The sequence below is a fragment of the Peromyscus leucopus genome, chromosome 8b, assembly GCF_004664715.2.
Source record: "Peromyscus leucopus breed LL Stock chromosome 8b, UCI_PerLeu_2.1, whole genome shotgun sequence".
NCBI lineage: Eukaryota > Metazoa > Chordata > Mammalia > Rodentia > Cricetidae > Peromyscus > Peromyscus leucopus.
In genome coordinates, this window is record NC_051086.1 from 104,965,613 (window position 1) to 104,980,781 (window position 15,169).

General features: G+C 52.5%; 1 non-coding gene across 1 annotated transcript; it reads left to right on the plus strand.

Moving 5' to 3' along the window:
* Positions 1-3,160: 3,160 nt before the first annotated feature.
* Positions 3,161-3,267, plus strand: LOC114680648. Its single transcript, XR_003732803.1, has one exon. It is a non-coding gene; the product is annotated as a U6 spliceosomal RNA (small nuclear RNA).
* Positions 3,268-15,169: the final 11,902 nt, after the last annotated feature.

The following is a 15,169-nucleotide window of genomic DNA, read 5'->3' on the forward strand; positions in this document are numbered from 1 at the left end:
TGCCTCAAAGGTGATGGTGCTCTGAGGCGCTTGCTAGGAGGCTTCTAGCTTCTAGCATGCAGGACTTCAAAGTTTGGAACCCATCTAAACCCCCAGCCTCAGTGCCCAGGCTGCTATAGTGGAGAGCCTACTCAGTGTCTACAGACTCCTGGGAAGTCTTCCCTGTTCTCAGTTGGTTCTGTAGACTGCCATGTGCCTCTCTAGTCACATGACTCAGGGTAGGCCAATCACAGCACTTCCATCTCCCCCAGCCATGGTGATTGGCTTGGGGTGGGCACCTGACCCAGGATGAGCCAATCAGGGCTTTATCCTAGAGAACGGCAGCTTTTAAGTGTTTCTTGGGAATGGTCATGAAGGGACACTATAGACCTAGCCCCTCAGTGATCCCTCCAGCACATTCTGGCAGGAACCAGACCCACTGGTAAAGTGCTGAATAAATTCAGGACTTTGAATTTCATTTTAATTTAGAGAAGGAGCAAATATTTGTAGCATAAATGTTGCGTGAAATATTTGGGCTATACATATGCTAAAAATGACTCATTCCTTAGCTGAAGTTGAATTTAACCTACTAATTTAGATTTTATTGGTTAAGTCCAGCAACTGTGAAATCCAACTGTCCAATTCATACTGGATATGCCTCAGCCCCCTGGGCCACAAACAGGTGCACCCAGCTGTCCTGCATGGGGTAGAAAGGATGTGCACAAAAGAGGTCGTGTTGCGTTGCTCTCCCTCACGGCACGTTCATGGCCTCTGAGAAGTGCCCGCTAGCCAAAAGTGTGGCAGCCCAGCTTTGCAAACAGCTCCTTGTAGGGTGGTAGCCCAGCCTCAAGTAGGCATCTGAGACCTTATAGTGCCTCTCTGCAGGAAAACAAAACAAAACAAACCTCCAAAGACATAAAAAGCATGGGGCAATTGTCTCTGTGTCTGAGGCTAAAGGAAGTTGGTGGCATAGAAGGGAGAAGACATGTTGGCCTGTGCCTGACTCTGCACATCACCAAAGGCCCAGATGAGTAAATGAAGAGACCTACTTGATGGGCTTGTGGGCACCGAGGACCCCATCATGGGACTCTGTAATGTGCCCAGTGGTCCTGGATTCCCACTGATTCCCACTGGCAAATGACTGGTAATCCCAGGACTTGGGGAGGAGAGGCAGGAGGATCAGAATTTAGGACTAGTTTGGCTACATAGAGAGTTTGCAAGTAATTTGGCCTACAAGAGACCCTGTCTCAAAAAAACCAAAACAAGAGCCGGGCGGTGGTGGCGCATGCCTTTAGTCCCAGCACTCGGGAGGCAGAGGCAGACGGATCTCTGTGAGTTCGAGGCCAGCCTGGTGTCCAAGCGACTTCCAGGAAAGGCGCAAAGCTACACAGAGAAACCCTGTCTCAAAAAACCAAAAAAAAAAAAAAACAACTTCATACTTTGATTCCACATGTGATATCATGCTTCTGTGGGCCCTTCCATCATAGCACAGGCAGTAACTTGTTCTGGCCTTAGTGGACACTACTCTGAACTGGACAAACCCTGATCTCTCTGCAGAGCACCCCACCTATCTCCACAGCAATAGAATGTGAGAATAGTTTCACAAGGAGATGAGTCATGGCCCCTCACCACTACCTGGGTACCCAGGGCCCTGCTGGTCTGGGGCAGGGCCTGGCCACAGACAGGAATAAGGAGAGGAGTTGGTGTTGCAGAATAATCCTTTATACTGTGTAAAGATGTGTCACTGTGATCGGTTTAGTAAAGAGCTGAATGGCCAATAGCTAGGCAAGAAGAGGTTAGGAGGGACTTCTGGGGACAGAGAAGTCTTGGGGAAGAGGAAAGGCGGAGTTACCAGCCGATTACAGAGGAAGCAGGACATGCAGAAGAAGAGGTAAAAGCCACAAGCCATGTGACCACACAAAGATTAATAGAAATGGGTTAATTTCAGTTATAAGAGCTAGTCAGGGGCTGGAGAGATGGCTCAGGGGTTAAGAGCACTGACTGCTCTTCCAGAGGACCCAGGTTCGATTCCCAGCACCCACACGGCAGTTCACAACTGTCTGTAACTCCAGTTCCAGGGGACCCTTGCACAGACACACACAGGCAAAACACCAATGCACATAAAATAAAAATAAATTATTAAAAAAAAAAAAAAAGAGCTAGTCAGAAACAAGCCTAAGCTAAGGCCAGACATTCATAATTAATATGAAGTCTCCTTGTCAAGATTTGGGGGCTGGCAGTCCCAAAAAGCCTGCTGTAATTTGGGAGTTTTCTTGGCACACTAGTGTCTAGAGCTTAGCCTCTGCTCTTGTGTCAGAGCCGAGCCATCTGCAGCATGAGGACTATGGCATGTCACCAGGTGGCTCAGGGACAAGGACTCTCAACCATGGCCAAGGGAGATGGAGGATAAGATGTGGGCTGGCAGACTGGCCTGCCTGTGGACAGGGAACCTCAGAACTGCTCCTCTGTGATGTGCTGATGTGATGAGGGACCTTTGCGCTCTGACAGGGGAGACCACAGGGGTTGATCCCAGGGATAAGGATTGGCCCTCCCACCAGGGCATGGCCTTCCCATCTGCAGCTCTGCCCAGGAACAACATGGAAGACTCAGAATGGAGGCACCTCAGGAAAGGAGGGCACCTTGACTTGTAGTTTCTTGGGTGGAGCCACATGCATTTTCTTTCATGTCCTGAAGCAGCTTCAAATTAAACAGAGCATCCCTGTGAGATCCCAGGACCAAGAAAGAACAGCACTCCTTCCTTTGGACCAGAGGGTGCCCAAGGCAACTATCATAACTGTGGCTAAGATTAAGGCTCAGGTAGCATGGTGGCGCACACCATATTAATCCCACCAGCACTTGAGAAGCAGAGGGAGGTGGATCGCTGTAAGTTATACCAGCCTGATTTACAAAAATAAGTTCCAAGCCAAGGCTACTGTAAAACCTTGTCTCAAAAAATAAGAAAGGATGGTGGTGGTGCACCCCTTTAATCCCAGCACTCAGGAGGCAGAGGCAGGCGGATCTCTGTGAGTTCGAGGCCAGCCTGGTCTACAGAGCGAGATCCAGCACCAAAACTACACAGAGAAACCCCGTCTCAAAAAAACCAAATAAATAAATAAAATAAAGTCGCACTGACCTCTCAAGGAATCCAAGGAGAAGGAGAACGTGAGGAAAGTAGCGTCTTGTGCTTGCTTTGGCAGCACACATGCTAACATTGGAACGATACAGAGAAGATTATTATGGCCCCTGCACAAGGATGACATGCAGATCCATGAAGCGTTTCCTGTTTAGAGAGAGAGAGAGAGAGAGAGAGAGAGAGAGAGAGAGGGAGGGAGGGAGGGAGGGAGGAGGGAGGGGGGAGGGAGGAGGGAGGGAGAGGAGGGAGGGAGAGAGAGAGAGAGAGAGAGAGAGAGAGAGAGAGAGAGAGAGAGAGAGAGAGAGAGAGAGAGAGCGCCCCATGATCAAAAGTTCTGGGCTTTCTTAGCCTGCCTCACATTAGGCTGTCCCCGACTGGATTGGGCAGACTAATCAGCTCTCTGGGAGCTAGTTCCCTTGTCTGTGATAAAGCTGGCATTGGTCAGACAGCCTCAGGGAAGACATGGCTGAGTCCTGCATGTGGCTGTAGAGCGTCAATGACTTCTGTCCATCTCCTGATTTCTGAATCAGCATTTTTTAAGCTACCAGGAAGAGCCCCAATACCAACCTTCCCCTTTTCCTTCAGAGTAAAAATTACATCTCCCAGCTTCCCGGGCAGCTATATGCAGCTGTTAAACTGAGTGGGTTTATTTTTTGTTTTGTTTTGTTTTTTTTCTAAGACAGGGTTTCTCTGTGTAACAGAGCCCTGGTTGTCCTGGAACTTGCTCTGTAGACCAGGCTGGCCTCATACTCATAGAGACCTGCCTGCTCTGCCTCCTGAGTGCTGGGATTAAAAGCATGCATCACCATGCCCAGCGTGAAACTGAGTTTTGGCCCAAGATGGTGAACATGTAACAGGAAGCATCCTTAAACACAGAGCTGTGCCTTTTCTCTCTTCCTGCTGGTTGGAATGTAGATGAAATGTTGGCATGTTAGCTGCCCTCTTTATTGTGAGAACGAAGCCACATTTGAGAACAGTAGAATGATGAGACAAGAACCTGTGTTTCTGATGATGGACACACACACCCCATTCTGCTGGGATATCCTTGAAGGGTCCCGGCTGCACTCTAGTCCCTGAGGCCACCATCTCCTACAGTTTAATGTCACTGCCAGGTCAGGCCTTCTAACAGCATGGAAAACTCATCGCAGTCTGCAATTATGTATTTATTGTGGGTTTATTCGGCTGCTGCCTTCTCTGGACTGTCATTAACATGATGGCAGGCCTCCTGCCTGGGTGTTCACCACAGTGTGCCCAGCACTCAGGGGTCTGGGCACAAGAACACATCTCCATCTTGTCCTCAGCTCCCAGGCTGCACCTGCTGCTGAGTCTGTTCTGACCCAGAACTCTGCCCATCCCCACCCTGCTGCCTCTTTCCCGGTCCTGTTCTTGTTGATACCAAAGCCTTCTTGCAGTAGACCCAAGCCCAGCCTGTTCTTCTGAACTCTGGTTTCAGACATGAAGTAAGTGGAGCATGGACCCCCCACACACACTCACCAGGTCTCCCCAGGGGCACTGTTTGGCAGAGGTGAGAGACTCCTTTGGAGCTTTGGGAAGATTATGGAGTGACATGTATTCCCCCGGATTCCCCCCATGACTGACAGGAATGGATGGAAATACAAAATGCTTGAAAGGATATGAGGCCACGAGCCCCTCCTCCCGGAGAGCTGCCGCCCTGCCCCAGTGACTTTGGATGTTCACAGAAGCCGGTGACCACACGGTGGCCTCAGCGCTTGTGGGGCATGAGCCAGTCCTATAGAGCAAAAGGCCTGGGTACTAGAGCAACAGTGAGTGGCTTCCCCAGGGAGGCCAGGCGGGGAAAAGCACTCCTGCCTCAGGGAGCGGGGCATGGACACCAGGGCAGAAGTTCTACCTTGCACATTTAGGAATAGGAGGCAGAGCTGCAGTGTGGTTCGGTGGTAGAGAGGTAGAGAGAACATACAAGGCCCTGGGGTGAATCCCCAGCACCACAAAATACATGCATGCGTAGAGACAGACAGACAGACACACAATGGATCAGTCTAATGTCACATTGCCACATGTGTGTCTGCAGGAATTGTCTTTTCACCATAACCACCAGACCAGCCTCTGTGTTTCCTGTCTCCTTCCCTGTTCAGAGCATTTGGCTTTCACTGGAGGCTCTGGGCTCTATAGCGCCACCCCCAGTTTGAGCTACTGTTCTCCAGCCACCCCGGACCATCTTCTCTGTGCTCTCATCAGATGATGTCTTCTCTTCCTGGCATGTTGTGGTTGTTCCAACTGCCCAGGGCACCTGTACCCCAGCACCACAACCAGGGCTGCTCCACTGAAGAGGCTGCCCATGTCACCACCAAAGCACCATGCTCTGGCTGCCTTGTGCGAGGGCGCATCAGAGCAGCCTAATCTGGACCTAACACGGTTGGTTCCAGACCCACAAACAGTTTTTAACAGCGGAATTGGGGTTGGCAAGCAGCGCAGTCCTGTCTCTGCTGCCCCTGCCCAACAGAAGACTGCCTGGGGTAGCGGACAGGCTGAGGACTCTGCGGGCAGACCTGTTACACTACAGGACAGCAACTGGGGACAGATGAGGCTCTCTGCATGTGACAGAAGAGCAAGAAAGCTGTCCTTACCTGAAATCATCCACAGTCCTCACGGACAACTCAGCTCACATGCCACAAAGACCTCCCGACTGCAACCAGTGCCCGCACTGACAGCGGATGCATGTGCATTGAGCCTGTAACTGCCCACTGTGAGACACTGGGCTGCACACAGCACATCCTCCTTACAGCCCACCCAATAATCCTGTCAGTGTCACCACATGGAAGGGGGCATCGCCAGTGTCCCCAAAGTCCACGTGTCAGAGGTCCACTGCACACAGCCACATCTGCTAGATGCCACACTCTTGGGACACCTAGGGTCATCCCTTTCTCCACCGTCTCAACCATCCAACCCCTAACTGCCTTTCAAAGCTGCCTCAAGCACCAAATCTTTCCCTTGTCCCCATTCTGCAAGAGGCCTTTCTGGACCTCTTGAGGCTCCAGCACTTCATCTGGACTTGACTATGGCCACACAATGAACCATAAATTTCTCCAAGCCTGGATCGTGCCCTTTTTTCCTGGGCATCCCCAGGGCTGAGCCTATCCTGGTACGGAAAGACTTCTCCTAAAAGACTTACTAAATTAATAAATGCTCCCTCACTCAGAGTCATCTAGGTAAACTCCGGTGTGTGCTGAGAGACACAGCAGCCCTGGAAAGGACACCCGTAAACAGAATCCAAGTCCCCGAGACAGACTTAGGGTCCCACTATTGCCCGGAGCCCACTGCGGCCATGTAAAAGGACCTAGTGCGAGGGCGCATCTAGGAGGGCAGCCGAGATGCCTGAACAGCGTCCTCCATCTGTCTCACTTTGCCACTCATGAGATGTCTTCTTTAGGGAAAAAAAAGTTCAGCCCAATCCCACCTATCCATCACAAGCCGGCCCGAGTAGGACACACGGGTCCACCTATGCTGCATCTACCTACTGCTCACAAAACAAAACCCAAAGTCTTGTAACACGCTTTTACTTACACTTGAGAGCAGGTGCAGGAGGCACTCCTGTTGCTGGACCCCAGCACCCTGACACACCACCATCACCCCACCCCCCTGTCCACAGCAGAAACTGATTGTAGACAATGGCAGCCCAGCTTCCCTTGCTCCAACTTGGGCCTGGATTCGGTCAGTAGGAAGCACCAGAAAGCCTGGGAAAAGTATATACCACCCAGCACCTCCCTGCCAGGTCACAGTGTCCCCTTTCCAAGGCCTCTATTTCTCCACTGCAGCTGCCCCTCAGGTCTGGGGTGGTGGCAGCTCCCTTCGTTGCTAGCCTGGGTACTACACATCACATCTCCCCTTTAATTCATGTACTTTCCATTTATTCAACTCTCCTCAAATGTCCCGTCTGAGGGTGCCATAAAAATGTAAGACCGTATCAATTGCCCGTATCAAAAAACATCCTTGTATGTTCCACTTGGAGTAGTCTGGAAGGGAGGCTAGCCCCCAAGCCTGAACAGGGGCCACCTCTCTTTGTGTCCCCAGGCATGAGCGGTGTCAAAGCCAGACTCCATCCAAGAATGAATTGATGCCTCCGCCACTAAACAGCAGGACCGTGTCTTCCTTCCCCGCACCCCACCAGCTTCAGCCTCCGAGCCAAACCCAGGTGGCGCTCTTCTGCCTCCCCCATCACCTCCCACGGGAGCTGGGGACAGCCCCGTGTTGGCCCCACTAGCGCCCGACCGGGAGGCTCTGCACTCCCAAGGCGCTGAAGGAGCCTGACGACGCCCCCATGGGGACCGGAGGCTACAAGGTCCACTGGGGACTGCAGGGGATCCCCAGGGCAGCACGGGTCGCCGTCAGGTCCCCGAGGCGCTCCGTGCGCGCCCCAGCTCCCTGCCCCGCCCTTCCCTAGCAAGGAGCATCGCCCCACGTGGGGCCGCAGGGGCTCTCGGCCTTGGCGCGTGATTGGTCGCCGAGCAGCCAATTAGAGGGCCTCTGCTGCTCGGACCGCGCCGATTGGCCAAGCGAGGGCGGGCGGGGCGGGAGTGGGGCTCCCTTTTGTTCTTGGCGCCCGCGCCGCGCGCCCGCTCCGGCCCCGCCACCTGCGGGCCCACTCCGGCCCCGCGCGCCTCCCGGAACCCCCCGCTTGTTCGCACACGCGAGCTAGGAACAGCCGCCTGCAACGCAGCCCTCTCAGGGTCTGACCTTGGACGGGCCCTTTCATTCTGTGTTCCCGGGTTTCTTATCCTCGTTTTCTCCTTGTCTCGTAGGAATTGTGGCGAAGAACAGGACCTGGCAGCAAGCACGGGATGTTTCTAAAACCTAACATTCAGTGATATAAGGGCTCTGGTCTTTCCTAAGAGAGGCCACGTGGGGAACTGCCTAGAGAGGGTCTTTACTAACCTGAGCCTGTTTCCAGAATGAGCTTCCCTGTTCTAGCCAAGACTCACTTGGGCTGGGTGGGAATGGGACAGAACTCCCGCCCTGACTGCCCATCCGTGCTAACCCTCTCCTAAATCACCCGCTTTTTTTTCTTTTTCTTTTTTCTTTCTTTCTCCTTTCTTTTTTTGGTTTTTCAAGACAGGTTTTCTCTGTGTAACATCCCTGGAACTCGTTTTGTAGATCAGGCTGGCCTCAAACTCAGAGATCTGCCTGCCTCTGCTGGGCTTAAAGGCGTGCGCTATGACCGCCTGGCCCACCCTTTCTTCAGTCAGTCAGTGGGTGTGGACTCTGACTGGTGTGGAAAGTGGCGGCCTCAGAAGCATGGAGCCAGCAGCAGGAGAGAGAGCTCTAGGCTGAACTGGGGGGTCAGGGGTTCAGGTATGGTTCTCCCAACCTCTGGTCTCAACACCTTTCACTTAGAAACTGCTTCAGCACATTCCCCAGCAAAGCCATGGCTTCAGGCATTCACTGCCGAGAGGCCACAGTGCCGTAGGCTTGGACACAGACGCCCACTCTGCACACGGCCTATAGGGAAGGGATCAGGCCCTGGGAACCCTCAGCATCCTCACGACATGCGTGGATGGACTTGGAAAAGCTCCTAGGTTGATGGAGGAGAGAGTAGGTTGGCCTGAGTGGGGGCATTTCCAAGGTCACCCTCCTAGAACTGGGAGTCTAAAAGAACCTATATCGGCATTCAGAATGCATCCCTAGCAAGCAGTACAGGGTTCTGGACCACCCTGACAGCCCCAGGCCTGTGGCAGGTGTGTGCGTCCTAAGCATGGGGTGCTGGACTACATCTGTGCTTTTCCCTGGGGGGCTGGGAACAGGGAATGGGATGGAAGAGGGCAGTATCGCAGGCTCCTGAGACAACCCGACCCCATGAAGTTCAAACACACCCCTTTCCCTGCTGTTTTGAGACCAGACAGCCTGTGCTGATAAGAGAGTGGAAGTTATTGGAGGTGGTTGGTGTGGGAAAAACTCCAGTGGGGAGCCAGTGGGGGCTGTGTGCCCTCAGGCCTCCAGCATTCGGGCTTTCCCGCTGCCAGCCAGCAGTTTGGTCTTGGAGGGCTCTACAAGAGCTGGGAGTCTGCATCCAGGAGATGAGGCCTCCCGGGCATATAGAGGAGGGGACAGTGGAAGAAAGGAAACTGTGGTAGAGGTATGGGGAAGGGCCTGGGTCACCCACCAGGAGCAGAATCCTCTTCTTCAGGCCAGACAGACAATAAAAATTAGATACGAGACACTCTGTGACCGGCTGACTAGGACAGACCTCTCCTGGGGCCCTAAGCTGCTACCATGTCCCTCCTGTCCAGGCTGCTCTTAGACGGCCTTGAGTGCCTTTCTCCAAAGATCAGGACTAGTGTTGATGAGGGAGGGGTGTGCTCCGATTCAGGCAGAGCTCCCCGCCACGCCACAGCGTGGTCACCTGCAGTCACAGCCTGAGAGTCCAACCATCCCTGTTCTTGGAAATCAGGCAACCGTTAGTGAGCATGTCATCAGTAAACCCCCAGGGAGGGCAGAGTACTTAGGGATCTGAAGTAATCAGGAGCCCCGGGGTCAGAATGCTTTGGGAGAGCTTTGGCCATGAGATGGCGGGGCAGGGGAGGGGGTGGTCAAGAGTGCAGGAAATAACCGGAGACAGGGCCAGAAGGCAGAGGTGGGAGTAGCCTCTGCAGGTGTCCGGACCACAGTCATGGGCCCCACGTGTGGGCTGACTCCTGACCACATGACCACGCTATTCCAGGAGGGGATATAAAAGGGAGGTAAATGCCAAGAGGCTGGAAGGGCAGGACAGAGGTGACGATGAAAGTCGCCGTCACCGGGCACCCCACGTCTGCCTTTGTGTTCAGTGTCGAAGGCTTGGTGACAGACCACATGGGATTCGAGAAAGGGCCTTGGCTGGTCTGCACATGTGCAGCCTGTAAGCATCTGGCAGCGTTATTTCATCCATGTTGGACATGACTCCAGTCGTGCAAAGAAACTGGGCACCCAAGCAGCCCACCGCAGGCAGAGGGAAAAGGGACGGGGCGTTAGTGCTCAAAGCTGTTTCCCTATTTTTGCCTCCCTGACCTAGTGAATGACCTCGAGCCTGGCACACGAAGTTGCCGCCAAGTGGGTTGGGGAACTTTAGTCTGAACTCGCTTCTGGAACCTCCCAAGCTCTGGCTCTGCGTTTACAATCTGAGTATGAGAATCTGGAAATCAATCTTCTGCGCGCACACACAGGGGCCCTCCTCCCATAGGAGCCAGTTGGCCAGTAGGAGCGATGTGGGAGCGCCCTCCAGCGGTCATTTTCGGTATGGCAGCTGGCGGGAGAAGAGAAGGAAGCAATGTGGGATCTGGATTGGGAATGCTTCCAGGATCCAAATGCTCCTGATGTGGGTCGTGGACAACGTGGGAACTAAAAAAACGAACGGTTTAGTGGATAGGGAAGGGTACGATGTCTCTTATGCTGGGTGTGATGGTGGACACTTGTGATCCTAACTCAGATGGTTGAGGTTGGAGGATCCTGGGTCTGAGAGCAGCCTAGGCTACACAGTGCGACCTGCTTTGAGAACACAAACCAGAGCGGTTAGAGATGGCTCAGCAGTTAAGAGTGCTTGCTGCTCTTCCAGAGGTCCTGGGTTTGGTTCTCAGCACCATGTCAGGCAGCTCACAACTGTCTGTAACTCCAGCTCCAAGAGATCTGATGCCCTCCTCTGACTTCTCCCACACAGATGTGGTGTGCACACACACACACACACACACACACACACACACACAGCAACCAAAGGGCTGGCTGACAGCTCGGTGGCTAAGTGCACTGGCCTGCAAGCAGGGAACCTGAGTTTGAACCCCCAGCACCAGGTGAAAAGCTGTGCACTTGCCCTATAGCCCCAGCAGCACTGGATGGAAGACGGGAGAATTCTGAGAGCCCAGGGTTCAAACAGCCTAATGTAACCAGCAAGCTTCTGATTCCATGAGCAGTTCTGTCTCAAACAGAGAATAGAAGACACCTGGCACACTGCCCTGGAAGACACACATTCATATGCAAGCACCACACACACACAAAGACATTTCTCGGGCGACTCCACTAGGGTCCTGAAGGGGTGGAGCCAGAGGTCACCGACCCAGAGTGGAACCTGCCCAGTCAGGAGCTAGGGCTGTCACATTAGGAGGAATACACGGATAGAGACTGAAAGCAAGAAGCAGCCTGCGAGCACTCCTCAGGGAGCTGGGGAGCACCATGTCAGAAGCCCAGCCTGATTTATCATCATTGCCTGAGGCTGTGTCCCAAAAAAAAATAAGGCCTTCGTCAAACTCTGACTTCCCCAAAGCCCTCAAGTAGGTGACTTCCAAGGGAGTTCTCCTGCCCCGCTGCTAGCCTGAGCTAAGGAGCACATGCCCAGTGGGCATTGGTGATTTTCCTCTTGGAGGGAAGCACAGCCTGGCTCACCCACAGATGATTGTTGCTTCCTGGAACCAAATCCTGCCACATCTAGATGGAGAGCAGGGACTGCTTCCACCATAAGCAGTGAAGTTTGTAACAGTTTAACTGAAACACAATCTACACATAACATAAAATTCACAGGTTGCCGGGGTCTGCGTACACTTCAGTGTTAATTTTTAAAGTGTCTTTAATGTCCTTAAGTGCATTTACGGTGCTGTGCAGTCACACCACCATCTATGGCAGGACTTTCTGCCCTCATTAAGCAGAAGCCACCTCTCTGCCACCCTCTATCTCCTCTCCAACTTTAAGTTATCATAGTATTGGAGAGATGGTTCAGTGGTTAAGAGAACCCGCTGCTCTTGCAGAGGATCAAGGTTTGGTTCTCAGCACCCATGTGTTGGTCCACAGCCATCTGTAATCCTAGTTCCAGGGGAATTCCATATCCTCTTCTAGTCCTCATGGACACCATATATGCAGGCAAAATACACACATAGATTAAAAATAAGTAACTCGGGGCTGGAGAGATGGCTCAGCGGTTAAGAACACTGGCTGTTCTTCCAGAGGACCTGAGTTCAATTCCCAGCACCCACATGGTGGCTCACAACCATCTATAATGAGATCTGATGCCTTCTTCTGGCCTGCAGACATAAATGCAGGCAGACCACTGTATACATAATGAATAAATAAATCTTTAAAAAAAATAAGTAACTCTTTTAAAAAATACTTTGTTAGGCAGTGGTGGCACACGCCTTTAATCCCAGCACTATGAAGGCAGAGGCAGGTGGATCTCTGTGAGTTCAAGGCCAGCCTGGTCTACAGAGAGAGTTCCAGGACAGCCAGGGCTACACAGAGAAACCCGGTCTTAAAAAAAAAAAAAAAAAAAAAGAAAAGAAAAGAAAGAGAGAGAGAAAGAAAGAAAAAGCACTTTAATTATCCTACTCTAGATGTTTCATGCGTTTGTCCTAGGTGATTGCCTTATTCATAGCATGTTTTCAAAAGCCAGCTTACTACAGGACCTTACCAAGGTCTCTGTTGTTGTTAGGACATGTATATCCACCATTGCTTACTCATTTGTCCAGGGTGGACAAGTTTCCATCTTTTTGTCCATTATGGCACCTTTCAATTTAAAGCAGTAATGATTATTTATTTTTATTGTATGTGCATTGATGTTTTGCCTACATGTACATCTGTGTGAAGGTATCAGATACCCTAGAACTGGAGTTACAGACAGCTGGGAACTGAACCCAGATCCTCTGGAAGAGCAGCCAGTGCTCTTAATCATCTCTCCAGCCCTGTTGTTTTGTTTGTTGAGGCAGGGTCTTATGTAGCTCAGGCTGACCTTGAACTCCCAATGTAGCCAAGAATAGCCTTGAATTTCTAATCCTGCTGCCTCCACCTCTCAAGTGTTGGGATTGCGGGCGGGCGCCACCATACCCAGTTTTATGGGGCTTTGCACATCTAGGCAAACACTCTTGGCTACAACCTCAGCCTCCCTCCTTTAACAAGGAGAGGGGGAGAACTACCAAGGTCAGGGCGTCCGGAATCAGGGGCTCGCACTGCAGGGGCTCCCTTCTCGGCCCGCAGTCAAGGCGGAGACAGCACCTCGCCTGGAGACTCCGAGGAGCACACACCCCGCCAAACGCCCGCCCAGCAGCCGCGCGCCTATTGGCTGAGAGGACGGCAGCCCGAGCCAATCAACGGACAGCGTCCGAGCGCCCGCTAGGAAGGCGGCGGGCCCGAGCCTCGCGCGTGCGCACTGGGCCCCGCACGCCGGGAGGTCCGAGGCTCACGGCGGGGCGGGCTGATGGGTCCCGCAGTCCCCACGTGACTCGGCGCTCGCTGGCGGCGGGGGCGCGCCCCTCACCCCAGGACAAAGCGCCGGGGCCGCGCTCGGGGCGCGGGGGAGCCTCGGCGAGGGCCCCGGCCCGGGGGTGCATAGGGGTTGCGCTGGCCCCCCGCGTTGCCCTGGACTCCTTCCGCCCTGATGAAGGAGACGACCCAGGCCACAGTAGCAGCGGGTTGCACTTGAGGCCACGGGACCAGAGGACGTCCTTCCAACGCCAAGCAGAACCGCTTCAAGCGGTCAATAACACCCTCCCTGGCCTGGACCTTGCTCCGCAAGGGTCAGCTGGTTGGATCCGGAACCCCAAACCATAGAGGGAGGGAACAAAGGCAGGCCGACCACGGGGTGGGTGGGGCTTGTGGACCCTTGGCTGGACCAAAGGTAAAGCTTTGTGTGTCCTCAGCTTTGAGTGTCACACGACTGCATTGCACTGCGTAGTTCTTCTCACTCAGAACCCTGAGGACACGTGGGAACTCACAGCCCCACCTGCCTCACCCTTTTAACCTCCAAGTGGTTCCAGGACCAAGAGCATTCACTTCGGGGACACTGGCCCTCCCTCCATGGACCTCTCTACCTGCAGTCTTGGCTCCTCCTTCCTTTGTGGCCAGTACACAGTGACTTATAACCTGTTCCCTCAGCTAGTGTCTGAGTCAGGCCTACCTGGCAGGGGAGAAAGGAAATCTGTGTTAATCTGTCAGCTGTAATGGGAGCAAAAGACAGCTCCACGTTGATGCCTGTAGCTGTCTGAGGCATCCTTTCACACACTACCCAGATGAAGCCAGAATTCTGAGATGCAGTTTATTAAGATGAGGTTTTTAACGGATTTAAGCACTAAAGGTACTCAGGGTAAGAACAGTACACATCCAGGTGTGGGTGTGTCCTGCTTTGAGTGAATAGCAGTAACCATATATGCGATTTTTTTTAAATGGCTCCTGAGCTTTATATTGCTGAAAGCGTTTGGAAGTGACCCCCTTTTCCCTTCACTAAGGGAGACCACGTCCCACACCTTCTGTCTTCCCAGTCTACCTCAAGCTGACAACAGAGTGTGGACATACATTCACTCTGAATTTAATTCTAAACTCACTGTGGGGTCACGTGCCTGTAATCCCCGCACCCAAGAGACTGAAAGGCTGAACAGGAAAATCGCCACAAGTTTGAGGTCAGCCTGGCTTATATATCAATGCTTAAATCTGTTTTGTTGTTTCCTTAATTTCATTTTAGCTGGATGGTGGTGGTGCACATCTTTAATTCCAGCAGTTAGGAAGCAGAGAGGCAGGCTCTTTTCTGAGTTCCAGGCCATCCTGGTATACAGAGTGAGTTCCAGGATAGCCAGGGCTATACAGAGTAACTTCACTCACACACACACACACACACACACACACACACGGTGGGGGTGGGGGGAAGAGAGAGAGTGAGCAGATGAATGAAAAAATAAATAAAGTGGAGAAGCAATTTAGGAAGACAGCCCGCATTGACCCCTGGGCTCTGCGTGTGCACAAAAAGACATGCACATCTTTATATACATGCATATGACACACAAAACTCAACCTGAATGTGTAGCCTCTTTTCAAGCCACAGCTAGTTTCTTTCCAACTGCACACCAGAGCCAATTGAGAAACAAATATTTGGCAGGGGGGGGTGGGGAGGAGCAGTGTATATGCACGCCTTTAATTCCAGCACACAGGAGGCAGAGGCAGCCAGATCTCTTTTGAGTTTCAGGTCAGCCAGGGCTACATAGTCAGACCTTGTCTCAGAGTTAAGTAAATAGAAACAAATATTCTAGAGGGTCCTTCTTTAGAAAGGGAGACAGGAACACAGGAAATAAGCAAAGATTA